General features: G+C 46.0%; 1 protein-coding gene across 1 annotated transcript in view; it reads right to left on the bottom strand.

The window, feature by feature from the left end:
- The window catches only part of LOC149433077 (dickkopf-related protein 3-like), a 29,195-nt gene extending 26,774 nt beyond the window's left edge, over window positions 1-2,421 (bottom strand). Inside the window, exons 1-2 of the mRNA XM_089664683.1 lie at window positions 2,352-2,421; window positions 1,253-1,336 (exon numbers count right to left, since the gene is read on the bottom strand). The gene's annotated coding sequence lies outside the window, so the exon portion shown is untranslated. The remainder of the gene's footprint in view (window positions 1-1,252; window positions 1,337-2,351) is intronic.
- Between the last annotated feature and the right edge of the window lie 17,579 nt (window positions 2,422-20,000).

Below are 20,000 nucleotides of genomic sequence, written 5' to 3'. Positions count from 1 at the left end.
TATAGCTGTGTGTGAACCAGCCACTGTTTTCTGCACCCTTCCATGATTGGCTGATATCTCTGATAATCATAATAATAATACTGACATTTAAATAAAAATATCTCAATAAAATATGAACGAATAAATAAATCTAAATAATATTAGTAATAATATTTCAATTTAAAAAGTATATAAATAAAATAATAAGTGAATAAATATTAATAATACAAATAATACAATTTAAATATATAAAAAATAGGTGAAACAAATGAATAGAGTAATAATAATATTACCATTTAAATAAAAATATATGAAAAAATAATAGATTAATGAATGAATGCAATATACTACTACTACTAATAATAATAATAATACAATTTAAATAAAAATGTATAAATAAACTAATAAATGAAAAATAAACAAAAAATTATAACAATAATACAATTTTAAAAAATATATATAACTAAAATAATTAATTAATAAATAACATATACTACTAATAATAATAATTGAATTTAAATACAATTTATATATAGAAATAATAAGTGAAATAAATTAATATAATAAAAATATTACCATTTAAATAAAACTATATGAAAAAAAATCATAGATTAATAAATTAATGCAATATACTAATACTACTACTAATAATAATACAATTTAAAAAAATGTATAAATAAAATAATAAATGAAAACATAAATATCAAAAAATTATAACAATAATACAATTTTTTAACAAATATATAAATAAAATAATTAATAAATAAAATATACTACTACTACTACTAATAGTACAATTTAAATACAATTTACATGTAAATATATAAATAATAAGTAAAATAAATGAATATAATAATAATAAAATTACCATTTAAATAAAAGTATATGAAAAAAATAATACATTAATAAATGAATGCAATATATTACTAATAATAATAATACAATTTAAATAAAAATGTATAAATAAAATAATAAATGAAAAAATAAATAACAAAAAATTATAACAATACAATTTAAAAATAAATAAATAAGTAAAATAACGAAATTAATAAATAAAATATACTACTATTACTGCTACTAATTATAATAATATTACCATTTAAATAAAAAAATATCAATAAAATATTAAATTAATAAAGAAGTACAATATACTACTGCTAGTACTACTCATCATAATACAATATAAATAAAAATGTATAAATAAAATAAATAAATAACAAACTATTATAATAATACAATTTTAATAAAAATATATGAATAAAATAATACTAACCCTCTTGTACCGAACTGTATTGTTGCTGTATTGTCTCCCGTTATATTGTAAAGCGCTGAGCAAACTGTTGGCGCTATATAAATCCTGTATAATAATAATAATAATAATACAATATTAAATAAACAGGAAAAAAAAATATTACAATGTAAATTTAAATATATAAACAAAATAATAAATGAATACATTGATGATGATGATTGTTCATAATAATAATACTTTAATAAAAATAAGATAAACAATAATAATAATAATACAATTTTAATAAATATAAGATAAATAATAATAAAAATAATAAAATTTTAATAGAAATAAGATAAATAATAATAATAATAATACAATTTTAATAAATATTAGATAAATAATATTAATAAAAATAATAATAATAATACAATTTTAATAAATATAAGATAAATAATAATAATAATAATAATACAATTTTAATAAAAATAAGATAAATAATAATAATAATAAAAATAATAATAATTCAATTTTATTAAAAATAAGATAAACAATAATAATAATAATACCATTTTAGTAAATATAAGATAAATAATAATAATAAAAATAATAATAATTCAATTTTAATAAAAATAAGATAAACAATAATAATAATAAGATAAGATAGATGGATTTATATATAAATAGACATCATAAACGGGTTCATGCACTGTTACGTCTCAGTCCTGCTGATCTCCTCCAGCTTCTTTGCGGTCACTTCCTATCTACATACCTTGTGTCCCCGCCCCTCCTGTACAGCCATCATGAAGGTGTCACAGGTTGAGAATATCTCACCCCCCCCCCCCCAGCCGATGACACAACTTCCCAGCACCCAGGTAGATGTGAATTAGGAGTTTGGGTTGGACATGAGTCGCTGAGATTTTCCATGGTGACAACAAATTTCAGATTGATGTCACAGAGTTTTTTTTCTCTCCAAGCTCGCCGTTAACCCTTCACCACCTCAATATGGAGATGCTGGGGGGTCCGGTGTAGAGGTGGCGGTTCTGAATTTCTGAATCTAACCCCCCCCCCCAGCCCAAGGCACACAAACACAGGACAGACACCACAGACAGGATGAGCCCCACTCCCTCCCAGCACTGACCTGCAGTCCCTGAGATGCTGGATGAACAATGATCAGCTGCAGCAGCAGCAGATCCAGACTGGGAGTGGGCCACACCTACTAATCTGCATGGTGAGCCCTGATTGGAGGACGGTGAATGTCGCCTTCAGGGGTGGGGGGGACCTGCAGGGACCACGTGTGCAGAGGACAACACACAAGACACACGCACCACGTACTGTATGTAACAAGCGGCGTGCCATGAAATATTCCACATTTATTGGTTGCGTTGTCCAATTTGTAAAAAAAAGAAAACATTTTTTTAAAATGTTTCCCCTTTAATGAGGGAAATGTCTGCGTGTGTACGTGTGTGCATGTGTGTGTGCATGTGTGCGTGTGTATGTGCATGTGTGTGTGCGTGTGTGTGCATGTGTGCATGTATGTGCGTGTGTGTGTGTGACAGACCGAAGACAACCACCGAAACAGATTCCAGGAGTACCGTGCAGCAGAGACAACGTAAGCCGATGACTCACACGGCATCGCGGAGGATTCTATTTGCATAGATATGCGTAAACCGCGGCGGTGTGCCGCAAATCACTGGAATGTCGCCAAAGATTTAAAGCTGAACTCCGGGCTGATATAACAATCTGTATTCATGAGGGTGTCACTGAACCCGCAACGGTCCAATCAGTCTGTAGAGGCAGTAAAGCGTGCTTGTTATACTCACTGTGGAACCTAAGGGGTTAATCCTCTGCATTGGCTGTTTGATCCTGTCTTCTCTGATCCTCCCCTTTTTCCACTGTCCCCAATCCATCTGCTGATAGAACGGAGACTTGGGGGCACTCTGCACATGCTCAGTTTGGTGTGTATTGATAGAGAGGTTGTTATTTTTTCTTAGGAGAGTGCATGTGATCAGCACAGGGCCAATCAGCGCTGTCCAGACAGAGGTCAGGGGTTCTGCATCCTCCTACAGCAGAAGGAAAACTCCCCCTACAAGCTTTAACCAGAGCACTGCTGGACACTGATGGGGGAAAAAGGGGGGGATATGATATCCATGTATAATACATAAGGGGGGATATGATCTCCATGTATAATACATAAGGGGGATATGATCTTCATGTATAATACATAAGGGGGATATGATCTCCATGTATAATACATAAGAGGGGATATGATCTCCATGTATAATACATAAGGGGGGATATGATCTCCATGTATAATACATAAGGGGGGATATGATCTCCATGTATAATACATAAGGGGGGATATGATCTCCATGTATAATACATAAGGGGGGATATGATCTCCATGTATAATACATAAGGGGGGATATGATCTCCATGTATAATACATAAGGGGGGATATGATCTCCATGCATAATACATAGGGGGGGGGGGATATGATCTCCATGTATAATACATAAGGGGGGATATGATCTCCATGTATAATACATAAGGGGGGATATGATCTCCATGCATAATACATAGGGGGGGGGGGATATGATCTCCATGTATAATACATAAGGGGGGGATATGATCTCCATGTATAATACATAAGGGGGGATATGATCTCCATGTATAATACATAAGTGGGGATATGATCACCATGTATAATACATAAGGGGGGATATGATCTCCATGTATAATACATAAGGGGGGATATGATCTCCACGTATAATACATAAGTGGGGATATGATCTCCATGTATAATACATAAGGGGGGGATATGATCTCTATGTATAATACATAAGGGGGGATATGATCTCCATGTATAATACATAAGGGGGGATATGATCTCCATGTATAATACATAAAGGGGGATATGATCTCCATGTATAATACATAAGGGGGATATGATCTCCATGTATAATATATAAGGGGGGGATATGATCTCCATGTATAATACATAAGGGGGGATATGATCGCCATGTATAATACATAAGGGGGATATGATCTCCATGTATAATACATAAGGGGGGATATGATCTCCATGTATAATATATAAGGGGGGATTTGATCTCCATGTATAATACATAAGGGGGGATATGATCTCCATGTATAATACATAAGGGGGGTATGATCGCCATGTATAATACATAAGGGGGGGATATGATCACCATGTATAATACATAAGGGGGGATATGATCTCCATGTATAATACATAAGGGGGATATGATCTCCATGTATAATACATAAGGGGGATATGATCTCCATGTATAATACATAAGGGGGGATATGATCTCCATGTATAATACATAAGGGGGGGATATGATCTCCATGTATAATATATAAGGGGGGATTTGATCTCCATGTATAATACATAAGGGGGGATATGATCTCCATGTATAATACATAAGGGGGGTATGATCACCATGTATAATAATGTGGAATAGACTCCCTCAAGAGTTGGTTGTGGCCAGCTCAGTGGATTGCTGTAGGAAAGTCCTGGATTCTTTCTTGGATACACAGAATATAACTGGATATAACATTTATAGGTAAAGTTGATCCAGGGAATATCCGATTGCCTCTCGGGGGATCAGGAAGGAATCTTTTCCCCTGCAGGAGCAAATTGGATCGTGCTTTGCTGGATTTTTTCACCTTCCTCTGGATCAACTGTGGGTGTAGGATTATAAATTTTTTGGTTTTGTTTCTATGGTTGAACTGGATGGACTTTTGTCTTTTTTCAGCCAAACTAACTATGTAATTATGTGTAACTATGCAATCTGACAGATTTGGAGTGTTTTTGCAATGAAGAGCGGGCAAATATTGCCAAGTCAAGATGCCCCATGCTGATAGACTCCTCCCCAACAAGACTGAGTGCTGTAATCACATCAAAAAGGTGCTTCACCAAAGTATTAGTGTAAGGGTGTGAACACTTATGCAACCAGATTAGTTTAGTTTTTTTTATCTTTACTTCCCTCTACCTAAAAGATTTCAGTTTGTTGTTCAATTGAGTTGTACAGTTTATAGGTCACATTGATGGTGGAAAACGTTCTGAAATTATTTATCTTTGTCTCATTTCTTTACATCACAGAAACCTGACAAGTTAATAGGGGCGTGTAGACTTTTTATATCCACTGTTTAAGACCCGTGTGCCTCTGCTGCAGATGACTTGTAGTTCTCAATATACAGTCAGGTCCATAAATATTGGGATATCAACACAATTCTAACATTTTTGGCTCTATACACCACCACAATAGATTTGAAATGAAACGAACAAGATTTGCTTTAACTGCAGACTGTCAGCTTTAATTTGAGGGTATTTACATCCAAATCAGGTGAACGGTGTAGGAAATACAACAGTTTGCATATGTGCCTCCCACTTGCTAAGGGATCAAAAGTAATGGGACAGAAAAATAATCATAAATCAAACTTTCACTTTTTAATACTTGGTTGCAAATCCTTTGCAGTCAATTACAGCCTGAAGTGTGGAACGCATAGACATCACCAGACGCTGGGTTTCATCCCTGGTGATGCTCTGCCAGGCCTCTACTGCAACTGTCTTCAGTTCCTGCTTGTTCTTGGGGCATTTTCCCTTCAGTTTTGTCTTCAGCAAGTGAAATGCTCAATCGGATTCAGGTCAGGTGATGGACTTGGCCATTGCAGAACATTCCACTTCTTTCCCTTAGAAAACTCTTTGGTTGCTTTTGCAGTCTGCTTTGGGTCATTGTCCATCTGCACTGTGAAGCGTCCAATGAGTTGTGAAGCATTTGGCTGAATATGAGCAGATAATATTCCCGAAACACTTCACAATTCATCCGGCTGCTTTTGTCAGCAGTCACATCATCAATAAATACAAGAGAAGCAGTTCCATTGGCAGCCATACATGCCCACGCCATGACACTACCACCACCATGCTTCACTGATGAGGTGGTATGCTTAGGATCATGAGCAGTTCCTTCTCCATCCTCTTCTCTTCCCATCACTCTGGTACAAGTTGATGTCGGTCTCATCTGTCCATAGGATGTTGTTCCAGAACTGTGAAGGATTTTTTACATGTCGTTTGGCAAACTCTAATCTGGCCTTCCTGTTTTTGAGGCTCACCAATGGTTTCCATCTTGTGGTGAACCCTCTGTATTCACTCTGGTGAAGTCTTCTCTTGATTGGTGACTTTGACACACATACACCTACCTCCTGGAGAGTGTTCTTGATCTGGCCAACTGTTGTGAAGGGTGTTTTCTTCACCAGGGAAAGAAGTCTTCGCTCATCCACCACAGTTGTTTTCCGTGGTCTTCCGGGTCTTTTGGTGTTGCTGAGCTCACCGGTGCGTTCCTTCTTTTTAAAAATGTTCCAAACAGTTGTTTTGGCCACACCTAATGTTTTTGCTATCTCTCTGATGGGTTCGTTTTGTTTTTTCAGCCTAATGATGGCTTCACTGATAGTGACAGCTCTTTGGATCTCATCTTGAGAGTTGACAGCAACAGATTCCAAATGCAAATAGCACACTTGAAATGAACTCTGGACCTTTTATCTGCTCACTGTAATTGGAATAATGAGGGAATAACACACACCTGGCCATGGAACAGCTGAGAAGCCAATTGTCCCATTACTTTTGGTCCCTTAACAAGTGGGAGGCACATATGCAAACTGTTGTAATTCCTACACCGTTCACCTGATTTGGATGTAAATACCCTCAAATTAAAGCTGATGGTCTGCAGTTAAAGCACATTGTGTTTGTTTCATTTCAAATCCATTGTGGTGGTGTATAGAGCCAAAAATGTTAGAATTGTGTTGATGTCCCAATATTTATGGACCTGACTGTACTACCAGGGTACTCATCAGCGCCCCCCATAGTTCACAGATGCTTTTTGCAGTTGGGTACCTGTCCATATGGAGGTAGGAGCTGTCAGGAGTGCCTGCAGGCAGGGGTCGTATCTGCCCCTCACCTGTCCCTCTGCGCTCCTCCTGTCCCGCTGCCCTTATGCTGTCCCATGCCCCCATCACGCTGCCCCCCATCTGTCCCTCTGTACTCCTCCTGTCCCTCTGTGCTCCACCTATCCCTTTGTGCTCCTCCTGTCCCGCTGCCCCTATCCTGTCCCATGCCCCCACTTCATGCTGCCCCCCACCTGTCCCTCTACGCTCCTCCTGTCCTGCTACCCCGATCCTGTCCCATGCCCCCCGTCATACTGCCCCCCACCTGTCCTTCTACGCTCCTCCTGTCCTGCTACCCCTATCCTGTCCCATGCCCCCACTTCATACTGCCCCCCACCTGTCCCTCTGCACTCCTCCGGTCCCTCTGCTCCTCACCTGTCCCTCTGCGCTCCTCCTGTCCCACTACCCCTCACCTGTCCCTCTACGCTCCTCCTGTCCTGCTACCCCGATCCTGTCCCATGCCCCCCGTCATACTGCCCCCCACCTGTCCCTCTACGCTCCTCCTGTCCTGCTACCCCTATCCTGTCCCATGCCCCCACTTCATACTGCCCCCCACCTGTCCCTCTGCGCTCCTCCGGTCCCTCTGCTCCTCACCTGTCCCTCTGCGCTCCTCCTGTCCCACTACCCCTCACCTGTCCCTCTGCGCTCCTCCTGTCCCACTACCCCTCACCTGTCCCTCTGCGCTCCTCCTGTCCCACTACCCCTCACCTGTCCCTCTGCGCTCCTCCTGTCCTGCTGCCTCGATCCTGTCCCATGCCCCCCGTCATGCTGCCCCCCACCTGTCCCTCTGCACTCCTCCTGTCCCACTACCCCTCACCTGTCCCTCTGCGCTCCTCCTGTCCTGCTTCCCCGATCCTGTCCCATGCCCCCCCCGTCACACTGCCCCCCACCTGTCCCTCTGCACTCATCCTGTCCCTCTGCACTCCTCCTGTCCCTCTGCACTCCTCCTCCTGTCCCACTGCGCTCCTCCTGTCCTGCTGCTCCGATCTTGTCCCATGCCCACCGTCACGCTGCCCCCACCTGTCCCTCTGCACTCATCCTGTCCCTCTGCGCTTCTCCTGTCCCTCTGCGCTCCTCCTCCTGTCCCACTACACTCCTCCTGTCCTGCTGCCCCGATCCTGTCCCATGCCCCCTGTCACGCTGCCCCCCACCTGTCCCTCTGCCTCCCCACCCATCATGTTGCCCCCCATCATGCTGCCCTCCCCCTGTCACACTGCCTCCCTCTTCTCCTGCTATCCCCCCCCCCCCCACCTGTCCTAATGGCCTACTCCTGTCCTGATATCCCCATCATGCTGCCCCCCTCCTATCCCACTTCCCCCTTCCTGTCCTGCAGCCTCCCACCACACTGCCTCCCTCCTGTCCCACGACCCCCCCCCCCTCCATGTCACACTGCCCTCCATCATGCGCTTGTCCGGAAGAGGTGGATCTTAAACAGCAAACGGAGGGACACATTTAGATGGGGGGTGTCCAATTTTAATCTTGCCTAGGGCAGCACAAAACCAAAATACACCACTGGCTGCAGGAGCCCAGCATTGCACCGACCAGCTGCAGATCATGGGTGCAATGCATGGGAAGAAAAAAAAATTAAATGCACATTTTTTACATGTATTTTTTTTTTAACGTGAACTTAGCATTTTAACATACTCCAGTTCCTGCAGTATTACCCCTCCAGGGGAAGAGCTCCGGGCAGGACATTGGTGAATGATGACTGGTTCCTGGGGGGGGGGGAGTACATAGCACAGGGCAGGTTTGCCTGCTGAAGCTGCAGAATGCTGGGCAGTAGAACAGGCCTGTCTGGTCTTTCCATAGACGGGGAAATGTCACACAAGATTCGGGTTTCATTTGCTTTCACCAGAAAACCGTATAGACACCCAAAGCATAAAAGCATGTAGTGCGACCCCCAATAGGAACCGCTGCTCTAGACAGCCAGGCAACAAGCATTTTACACACAAAGTCAGTAAGGTCGGCCATACATGGGTCAAAAATCAACCAATTTTTCTTCCAATAATAGGCCGATTGTAGTGGAGTCAATGGCACCGGCTGATTTTCTTGATTCCTCCCCCTTTTCGGTGATCGGACATGTTGGAAAATTTGTGAAAAACAACCGATTTTCAACTGAATGATGGTCAAATCGTAGGATCGGTTTTCCGAAAAGAATATGCGCCATGAGCCGTGACCTGGAAGGAACAGAAGTTTCACCTGTTATATGGGGTGAACTTTATGACTCGGACCTAAGAATAATTGGCCGGTTTTCGCTCTGTTGGTGAGGTCAATGGCACCGGACGATTTTCATGGTTGCTCCCCTTTTTCAGTGATCGGGCATGCTGGAAAATTCGTGAAAAGCGACCGATTTTCGACTGAATGATGGTCAAATCGTACGATCGTTTTTCCGAAAAGAAAATGCGCATGAGCCGTGACCTGGAACGAACAGAAGTTTCGCTTGTTATATGGGGTGAACTTCATGACTTGGTTGGCCGATTTTCGAAATCTTTGATGGCGCCATCGGATTACCGAGCGAACAACGTTTCCAATTTTCGGACAAAAACAGAATTTGGACCATGCATAAGACAGTCCTTCAGCTGGCTTTTTAAGTTGTTTTTCTTGAGGGGGTTAACCACTTGGAGGGGGTCTAGGGGTATATGGGATGCCCAAGCAACTGCAAACTTGAGGACAAACTTCTCAGCAAACTGTATAAAGACGTGGATCGGGAAAAGAGCGCTGTCTCTTTAACCTCTTCATGCCGGCCGAACGCAAATATGAGGCCTTCCGGCGTCTGGGCCTAGACGCTGAGCGGCCGCGCATTTGCGTTCTATTAAAAATATATGTGCTGAGAGCGCTCCCAGCACACATATCTGGTACTCACGGAAAGGTCCCGATCTCCTCTTTCGATCGGGACATTTCCCGTTCATCTGACCGCTGTGACGGCGTGTCACGGCGGTCAAATGACTCTAAACCCCGCCCCACCTCCCGGTTTCTGAAACCTTTAAAGGGCCGGGAGGTGCCGGCGCCAAGGGGTTAAGGAGCACCGCAGTCCCCTTGGTGTCCCAGACGAATCCTTCCTCTTTACCCGTCTGCACGGAGGGTGTCTCTGGGCATGGGAGTCCAAGAGCTAACAACGAAGTAGTCCCGGGTGAGAACTAGTTGGGTCCTGCACCTGACCACTCACTTCCCTTATCTGGGCCGGGGGGGAGGGGGTTGGAGGACTCAGGGGCGGACTGACCATTTGGAAACTCGGGCACTGCCCGAGGGCCCGGGTCAGTAGAGGGCCCCATGAGATGCCCCTGGTACCTGTTTCATAGGCTTTTATGAGTTTGGGCAAGGACACAGGGGCCCCATGATCCCCTATTGCCCGGGGGCCCCATGAGTTGTCAGTCCGCCTCTGCCGAGGACACACACTGTCCTGTCAGTGTGGCGGGTTCAGGCCTTTCGCTGAGCTGGCTCCTTCCCTGCTGCTCAGGATGTCCTCCCCAGGAGACTGTGGGCAGTGGAGATCCTTCTTTCCAGCATCCTGCCTGTAGGATTGATCCGAAATGATTCGTTTATAGCTTAGCCGGCTGGCTGCTGTGTCCTTAACACCAGGGGTGGACTGACCATTTGGAAACTCGAGGGCCCGGGGTCAGTAGGGGGCCCCATGAGATGCCCCTGGTACTTTTTTCATAGGCTTTTTTGAGTTTGGGCAAGGACACAGGGGCCCCATGATCCCCTATTGCCCTGGGGCCCCATGAGTTAACACCCATAACTCATCTGCTTTCAGCAGCATTCCCCACTGACAGCTGAATGTAAACCAAACAAAAGCCACTGAAAAAGAACAAAAAAAGTGTCAGGCCCGGCCCCCCCCCCTTTCCCCCAATCCTGGATTTTGAGGGGAACTCCAGAGCAAAAAAAAAAAAAATTTAAAAGGCGCAAAAGTAAATAAAAACACAAACAGTTTTTCATTACAATTAAAAATACAAAAAAAAAAAAGCAAAAAAAAATGCCTCTCGCCAAACACGAGGTGTCCAAAGAACAGGTAAACATGGGGTGAGAACACCCGGTGATGTTATCAGGTGACCCCGCCCTCATGTCTACCTGTCATTGGGCGAGTGATCCGGGTGACTCCACCCCCATGTTTACCTGGCGTGTATCCCTGGGACAGGCTGTGTTTGGTGGTTTTTGTTTTTTTTATGCAGATCAACTTTTTTTTTTTTATTGTTTTTGTTCCTTTTTTTCGGTGAATGAGTAGGAGTACCATGTACCCCGTACTCATTCACATGGGGGGGCTGGGATCTGGGGGTCCCCTGGGGGCTTCTAGATTCTGATAAGGCTCCCCACCTGGAGACCCCCTTAACCACTGCCCATGGCTGTAATGAAGAGGCGCTTGAACCCATCAACATGAGAGCAAGATGTTTCAGAGGGGGAGCCCCCCTCCGACACAGTATCCCCCTATGTTGATGACATGTGGCCTGGTATGGTCCCCCCCCCCCTTCCTGGCCTGCTGGGCTGCATTCGTGGATAATGCAGGCCATGGACGGGTTGAAAATCGGGCGAAAAAAAAAAAAACGGCCGATTTTCGCACCTTTAGTGGGTTAATTGGTTGGCCGTTTTTTAAGGATTTTGGCACATTTTTTTTATCAGTAAAGTTGGAAAAAAATCGGCCAATTTTCGCGGCAATTATGGGCAAATCGGCTGATCTTTTTATCGATAAAAAACCTGCGCATGAGCCGTGACCTGCAAGAAGAAGAAGAAAACAAAGAAGAAGAAGAAAAAGAAGAAGAAGATAAAAAAGAAGATAAAGAAGAAGAAGAAAAAGAAGAAGACAAAGAAGAGGAAGAAAAAGAAGAAGATAAAGAAAAAAAAGAAGAAGATAAAGAAAACAAAGAAGAAGAAGAAAAAGAAGAAGACAAAGAAGAAGAAGAAAAAGAAGATAAAGAATAAGAAAAGAAGAAGAATTCCAGTCCGCTATTATATTTTATATGAAAAGTCTTGCGGTTGCAACAATGTATCCATTTGTATCCGAATAAAAACATCTGTATCCAAAATGGATACAAATGGATACATTGTTGCAACCGCCAGACTATTCATGTAAAATATAATAGCGGAGCTCTCTGCAGGGACAGAAGTAATTAAATGCCGGCCGTAGACGGGACAAAAATCGGATGATTTTTTTTACCGTTGGTGGTAACGTCGGCTGATCGAACGACCGATTTTTCGCTTTTTTTAAAAAATGGCCGGTTTTCGACCTGTCTATGGTCTGCATAAGGGTCTGGTCTAAAATTTTTTTGGGGGGGGTTCCTTTTTTTTTCTTTAAATATTGGCGTCAAAAGGGCTTGGTATGGATGGGGGGACCCCACGTCGTTTAAAAAAAAAAATAGTTCAGCTGTCAGTGGGGTCCTGATGCAAGCAGTGGGCTGAGTCATGGGAGGAGTTATGCGAATATCAAGATGCCCATTCCTGAGAGGAGTACTGAGGCAGGGAGCTGTGATGTTTTCAGGAAGCTATGAACAGCACCCTGCCAGGCCCCTCCCACCAGCCATAATCTGCCTGCACTGCATAGAGAAGCACAGAGGCCCAGTGATTTTGATCAATATCCTCATTGTTAATGGTGACCCCATTCTGCAAACACCATGCAGTTTTGGAACGGCTTGTTTTTGGAAAAGAGTTTGTCTACATTGCTCACATGTAGGCCAGTCCATGAAATAAATGAGCTGTCCTACATGCGACACGCGGGAACGCAGGGAATTGCACCCGCTGCTCTCGGTTACACCTGCTTGAACCGAGCCGAAAGCAAAGCAACTGGCACAATACAGAAATATCTGAATTAAAAGTCGAGCTTCTCAACAAGTAGGATGTACGCATTTTCCAAGTTTCATTTTTTACATTTTGACTACAGTGCCCCTAGAGGATCTCTGGGAGGTAAAGGGGGTCATTCATGGGGGGGGAGTCCGGAGTTGGGCTTTAAGTATTATAGGTGGTTGCAGCAGACAGATCGTCTGGCCACTGGTCTCAGATCATTTATTACATGGCTGAGTAGAAACAGACAACGGGTGACTAACACAAGAAGCTCGGCCTGTTTCCTGGACTCCACTCCTCCATCATGAGTCACGGCTCGTTCATTCTGAGGTTGACTCTTCTGATCCCGTCGTATGAACCTGAATGGGGCTGTATCAGGAATGGTGACACTACGCTCAGCTCGGTGCTGCAGAGGACAGTACGGGGTCACACACACCGGGCTTACACGGGCGTTTTGGATGCCTGGCATGCTTTCTTAGCGCATTCCCTCGCCAGGGAAGCCGCGATTGTTGTGTGCAGTCTGCCATACAAGCGAACGGCATCTTCTGGAACTCCATACCCCATTCTGTCCAAGATCTCTCCCATCTTCTGGAACTCTGAACCCCAATCTGTCCAGGACCCCTCCCATCTAATGGAACTCCATATCCAAACTGTCCAGCTCCCCTCCCACCTTCTGGAACTCTGTACCCCAATCTGTCCAGGACCCCTCCCATCTCATGGAACTCCATATCCAAACTGTCCAGCTCCCCTCCCACCTTCTGGAACTCTGAACCCCAATCTGTCCAGGACCCCTCCCATCTAATGGAACTCCATATCAAAACTGGCAAGCTCCCCTTCCTTACTCTGGAGCTGCATACCCCTATCTATCCAGGACCCCTCCCACCTTCTGGAACTCCATACCCCAATCTGTTCAGGACCTGTCCCATCTTCTGGTACTCCATATCCCAATCTGTCAAGGACCCCTCCCATCTTCTGGAACTCCATACCCCAATCTGTTCAGGATCCCTCCCATCTTCTTGTACTCCATACCCCAATCTGTCCAGGACCCCTCCCATGTAATGGAACTCAGTACCCCAATATGTCCAGGATCCCTCCCATCTTCTGGAACACCATATCCAAATCTGTTCAGGACCCCTCCCATCTTCTGGAACTCTCTACCCCAATCTGTGCAGGACCCCTCCCATCTTCTGGAACTCTGTACCCCAATCTGTCCAGGACCCCTCCCATCTTCTGGAACTCTGTACCCCAATCTATTCAGGACTCCTCCCATCCTCTAAAGCTCCATACCCCAATCTCTCCAGCACCCCTCCCATCTAATGGAACTCAATATCCAAATCTGTTCAGGACCCCTCCCATCTTCTGGAACTCCATACCCAATCTGTCCAGAACCCCTCCCATCTTCTGGAACTGTGTACCCCAATCTGTCCGGGACCCCTCCCATCTTCTGAAACTACATATCCAAATCTGTCTGGGACCCCTCCCATCTTCTAGAGCTTTGTACCCCAATCTGTCCAGGACCCCTCCCAATGTCTGGAACTCCATACCCCAATCTGTACGGGACCCCTCCCATCCTCTGGAACTCCATACCCCAGTCTGTCCAGGACCCCTCCCATCTTCTGCAACTTCATACCCCAATATGTCCAGTACCACTCCCATCTTCTGGAACTCTGTTCCCCAGTCTGTCCAGGACCCCTCCCATCTTCTGGAACTGTGTACCCCAATCTGTCCGGGACCCCTCCCATCTTCTGAAACTACATATCCAAATCTGTCTGGGACCCCTCCCATCTTCTAGAGCTTTGTACCCCAATCTGTTCAGGATCCCTCCCATCTTCTTGTACTCCATACCCCAATCTGTCCAGGACCCCTCCCAATGTCTGGAACTCCATACCCCAATCTGTACGGGACCCCTCCCATCCTCTGGAACTCCATACCCCAATCTGTACGGGACCCCTCCCATCCTCTGGAACTGCATACCCCAATCTGTCCAGGACCCCTCCCATCTTCTGGAACTCTATACCCCAGGCTTTCCAGGACCCCTCCCATCCTCTGGAACTTCATACCCCAATCTGTCCAAGAATCCTCTCATCCTCTGGAACTCCCTACCCCAATATGTCCAGGACCCCTCCCATCTTCTGCAACTCTGTACCCCAGTCTGTCCAGGACCCCTCCCATCTTCTGCAACTCCATACCCCAATATGTCTAGGACCCCTCCCATCTTCTGGAACTCCATACCCCAATCTGTCCAGGACCCCTCCCATATTCTGGAACTCCATACCCCAATCTGTCCAGGACCCCTCCCATCTTCTGGAACTCCATACCCAAATCTGTCCAGGACCCCTCCCATCTTCTGGAACTCCATACCCCAATCTGTTCAGGATCCCTCCCATCTTTTGGAACTCTGTACCCCAGTCTGTCCAGGACCCCTCTCATGTAATGTAACTCTGTACCCCAATATGTCCAGGATCCCTCCCATCTTCTGGAACTCCATATCCAAATCTGTCCAGGACCCCTCCCATCTTATGAAACACCATGCCCCAATCTGTCCAGGACCCCTCCCATCCTCTGGAACTCCGTACCCCAATCTGTCCAGGACCCCTCCCATCCTCTGGAACTTTGTACCCCAATCTGTCCAGGATCCCTCCATCTTCTGGAACTCTGTACCCCAATATGTTCAGGACCCCTCGCATCCTCTTGATCTCTGTACCCAAATCTGTCCAGAACCCGTCCCATATTCAAGAACTCTATACCCCAATCTGTCCAGGACCCCCCCCCCCCATCCTCTGGAACTCTATACCCCAATCTGTCCAGGACCCTTCCAATCTTCTGGAACTCTGTACCCCAATATGTCCAGGACCCCTCGCATCCTCTTGAACTCCATATCTCAATCTGTCCAGGACCCCTAACATCCTTTGGAAACTCCGTATCCAAATCCCCTCCCATCCCCTCCCATCTACTGGAAATCTGTACCCCAATCTCTCCAGGACCCCTCCCATCCCCTCGAACTCCATACCCCAAATCTATCCAGCACCCATCCCATCTTCTTGAACTCCGTACCTCAATCTATCCAGCACCCCTCCCATCTTCTGGAACTCCATACCTCAATCTGTCCAGGACCCCTCCCATCCCAACTTTTTTCAAAGAATTAAAATTGAATTCTTTTATTTTCTATTCAGCCTTTCAAATCCCTGATGAAGGGGGAGTGCTGAGCACCCGAAACGCGTTGGATGTTCCGAAATAGAAATCTTTTAAAAAGTCTATATAGGTTGTCATCCTCCTAAAACATCACTAAACCCAGTGTAGAGGGAAGGATCGCTCTGACCAGGATGAACAAATTCTAGTCCTGCTTCTAGAACCGGTCACAACAGATGCTCCGGTCACATCAGTTTCCATATGCCGGTCGCTGAATCCCCGACGGATGCAACTGGGCTGAATTAGTCCCCAAGTATGTTTCCAACGTATTCAATTGAGGCGGCTTGATTCAATCAGCACAGAATCTGAAGAAGCAAAGCAGGAAATGAGTCACCGCGGAAAACAGCAGAAGCTCCAATAATTAGGGCCCTGCGGACTCGCATCGGTTTGTTTTTTGGATTTAATCCGTCAAAGTTCTTGTATCCGAAAACAACAAAGAACCGGTCCCTGCCCTGTGTCTGAGATCCTGCCCAGGAGAGGGATGGGGACAAGGGCGGACTGACCATTTGGAAACTCGGGCACTGCCCGAGGGCCCGGGGTCAGTAGGGGGCCCCATGAGATGCCCCTGGTACCTTTTTCATAGGCTTTTTTGAGTTTGGGCAAGGACACAGGGGCCCCATGATCCCCTATTGCCCAGGGGCCCCATGAGTTGTCAGTCCGCCCCTGGATGGGGATCATCTGCATAACGAGAGCATTTCCTTCCCACTGATGTACACGACCGTTTTTAGGGCCAGTTCACGCTGTATGCGTTTCAGTTGCTTTTTTTCTGCATCCGAAACGCACAGAAAGTAGGTGATATGGTTGTCAATGTCATAATTAGTGCTTGCAGTTCCAATGCGTTCCGGTTGAAGAAGAAAAAGTAGAACAGGCTGCATTTTTTCTGCACAGAACTGTACTGGAACGTGGTAAAACACGTCACCAGTACATGTCAAAAACTTATAAAAAAAATTTGCATGCATCTCTCTCTCTCTCTCTCTCTCTCTCTCCCATATCTCTCTCTCTCTCTCTCTCTCTCTCTCTCTCTCTCCCCATCTCTCTCTCTCTCTCTCCTATCTCTCCCATCTCTCTCTCTCTCTCCCCCCCCCCCCTCTTCTCATCTCGCTTTCTCCCATCTCTCCCCCCTCCCTCTCACCCCCTCTCTCTCCCATCACTCTCTCTCCCATCTCTCTCTCTCCCATCTCTCTCTCTCTTCCCCTCTTCCCCCCCCTCTCTAATCCCTCCTCCCTCCCTCTCTCTCTCTCCATCTCTCTCTCATCTCTCTCTCCCACCCCCCCCCCCCACCCTCTCTCTCTCTCTCTCTCTCTCTCTATCCCATCTCTCTCTCTTCCCCCTCTCTCCCATCTCTCCCCCTCTCTCCCCATCTCTCTCTCCCATCTCTCCCCCTCTCCCCCCACCTCTCTCTCCTCTTCCTCTCTCCTCTCTCTCCATCTCTCCCCCCTCTCTCTCATCTCTCTCTCCCACCCCCCTCTCCCATCTCTCTCTCCCCCCTCTCTCTCCTCTCTTTCTCCCATCCCCCCTATTCCCTCTCTCTATCACCCTCTCTCTCTCCCATCTCTCTCTCTCCTCTCTTTCTCCCACCCCCCATCTCTCCCCTCTCTCTCTCTCTCTCTCTCTACACCCCTCTCTCTCCCCCATCGGTCTCTCTCTCTCCCATCTCTCTCTCCTCTCTCTCGCTTCCCCCCCCTCTCTCTTCCACCTCTATCACCCTCTCTCTCTCCCCCTCTCTCTCTCTTTCCCCTCTCTCTCTTCCATCTCTATATCTCCTCTCTTTCTCCCACCCCCCCTATCCCCTCTATCACTCTCTCTCTCTCCCATCTCTCTCTCCTCTCTTTCTCCCACCCCCCTCTCTCTCACCCCTCTCTCTCTCCCATCGCTCTCTCTCTCCCACCTCTCTCTCCTCTCTCTCTTCCCCCCTCTCTCTCTTCCACCTCTATCCCCCTCTCTTCTCTCCCCCCTCTTTCACCCCTCCCCCCCTCTCTCCCATCTTTCTCCCATCTCTCTCCCACACCCCCTCTCTCTCCATCTCTCTCCCATCTCTCTCTCTCTCTCTCTCTCTCTCTCTCCCCATCTCTCTCTCCCATCTCTCTCTCTCCCACCTCTCTCCCATCTCTCTCTCTTCCCCTCTCTCCTCTCTCTCCCATCTCTCCCCCCTCTCTCTCCCATATCTCTCTCCCACCCCCCCCCTCTCTCCCATCTCTCTCTCTTCCCTCTCTCCTCTCTCTCCCATCTCCCCCCCTCTCTCCCCCTCTCCCATCGCTCTCTCCCATCCCCCCCCTCTCTCCCATCTCTCTCTTCCCTCTCTCCCCTCTCTCCCATCTCTACCTCCCTCTCTCTCCCATCTCTCCCCACCCCCCCCTCTCTCTCTCCCAATCTCTCTCTTTTCCCTCTCTCTATTCCGTCTCTCTCTCTCCCCTCTTTCTCCCATCCCCCTATCCCCTCTCTCTATCACCCCCCCTCTCTCCCACCCCCCTCTCTCTCATCTCTCTCTCCTCTCTCTCCCATCTCTCTCTCTCTCTCTCTCTCTCCCCCCTCTCTTCCATCTTTCTCTCTCTCTCTTCTCCTTCTCCCATCTCTATCCCCCCTCTCCCTCTCTCTCTCCCATCTTTCTCCCATCTCTCTCTCTCCCATCTCTCTCTCTTTGCGTTTTTGCTGCAGTTTTTTTTTTCATTTTTAAAATTTTGTTCTTGATGAACGCATCAAAAATGCTGCACAAACGCACAACATGCTTTTCTGTGGCGTTTCTATTGAAGTCTATAGGACCAAAAATGCTACTTTTTGCTTTCAAAAAAGTCCCCGACCCTTTCCAAAAAACACTCCGGGTGAAAACGCGGAGATGTGAACATGTCCCATAGGAAATCATGTTAAATGGACTGTGGTGTGTTTCTGCAAAACGCTGCGGAAAAAGCTTAGGCGTGAACCGAAGGTTAGAAGGTTTGGATGAGCGAATGGCATTCTGTCTCTTGCAATGGCCCCCTAGGATTAATCGTTTATAGGTAACGTCTGCCCTCTAGGGGCAGAAACTGAGAATGTCATCTAAGACAGTTAAAGTAGTAAATCCTAACTAAATGATATTTAGTTCACCAAAGCGCTGGGCAGGGCCGTGGATAAGGGGGTACCACTGGTCCTCCTTTATGGGGCCCAGACCAGCAGGGGGGCCCAGGCAGCTGGGTGAATCAGATGTGAGCAGGGAGGGAGATCAGCACAGCGGGGGGAGGGGGGCAATTACTGGAACTGATCCCCTGTATGGCTCTCTCTGCAACACATCCCAATGCACCATACATTTCCCCATGCTGCCCAAGACCCCCCCCCATGTGCCCCCCACCCCTTTCTCTTCTCACCTTTCCAGCTGCAAACACACTATAGGACCCTTAGGATGAAGAGTGGGGGAAGAGTCCGTAAATATGTCACATTTACAAGCTCCTTCCTTTTCTGAATGAACACAATGAGTGATTGGTGCCAATCAATCACTGTGTTCATTCATAACTGAAGCATCGTTGGTTTGGGGGCCCTGTCACGTTGGCTGTACGGGGCCCCGTGGTTTCTGATAGCAGCCCTGACGCTTTGTATCATAAACAATTGCCATTTCTTTCTAATTAAAAAAACAAACAAACTTGTTCTCACCTTTATTCCTCCTTTGTAGCATCTCAGATCTCACGCATCCTCTTTCTGTGTTCATGCATTCCAGTGATGGCTCCATGGCATTTCTCAGGGTAGGTTCCATGATGGCGGCAACAGTGGACCATGTCTGTGTGATGTTTGTTGAAATTATAGTTTTCAACAGGAACCTGTGTGACCAGGTGACAACGCAGGAGCACAATTGGAAAACAGGGATGGGGAGTTGTCACCTTGCAACAAGAAGTGCTTC

Source organism: Staurois parvus, unplaced genomic scaffold (assembly GCF_062004578.1).
Source record: "Staurois parvus isolate SC_StPar_1 unplaced genomic scaffold, SC_StPar_1.0 ptg001988l, whole genome shotgun sequence".
NCBI classification, from domain to species: domain Eukaryota; kingdom Metazoa; phylum Chordata; class Amphibia; order Anura; family Ranidae; genus Staurois; species Staurois parvus.
This window is presented reverse-complemented; position numbering and strand designations above follow the sequence as displayed.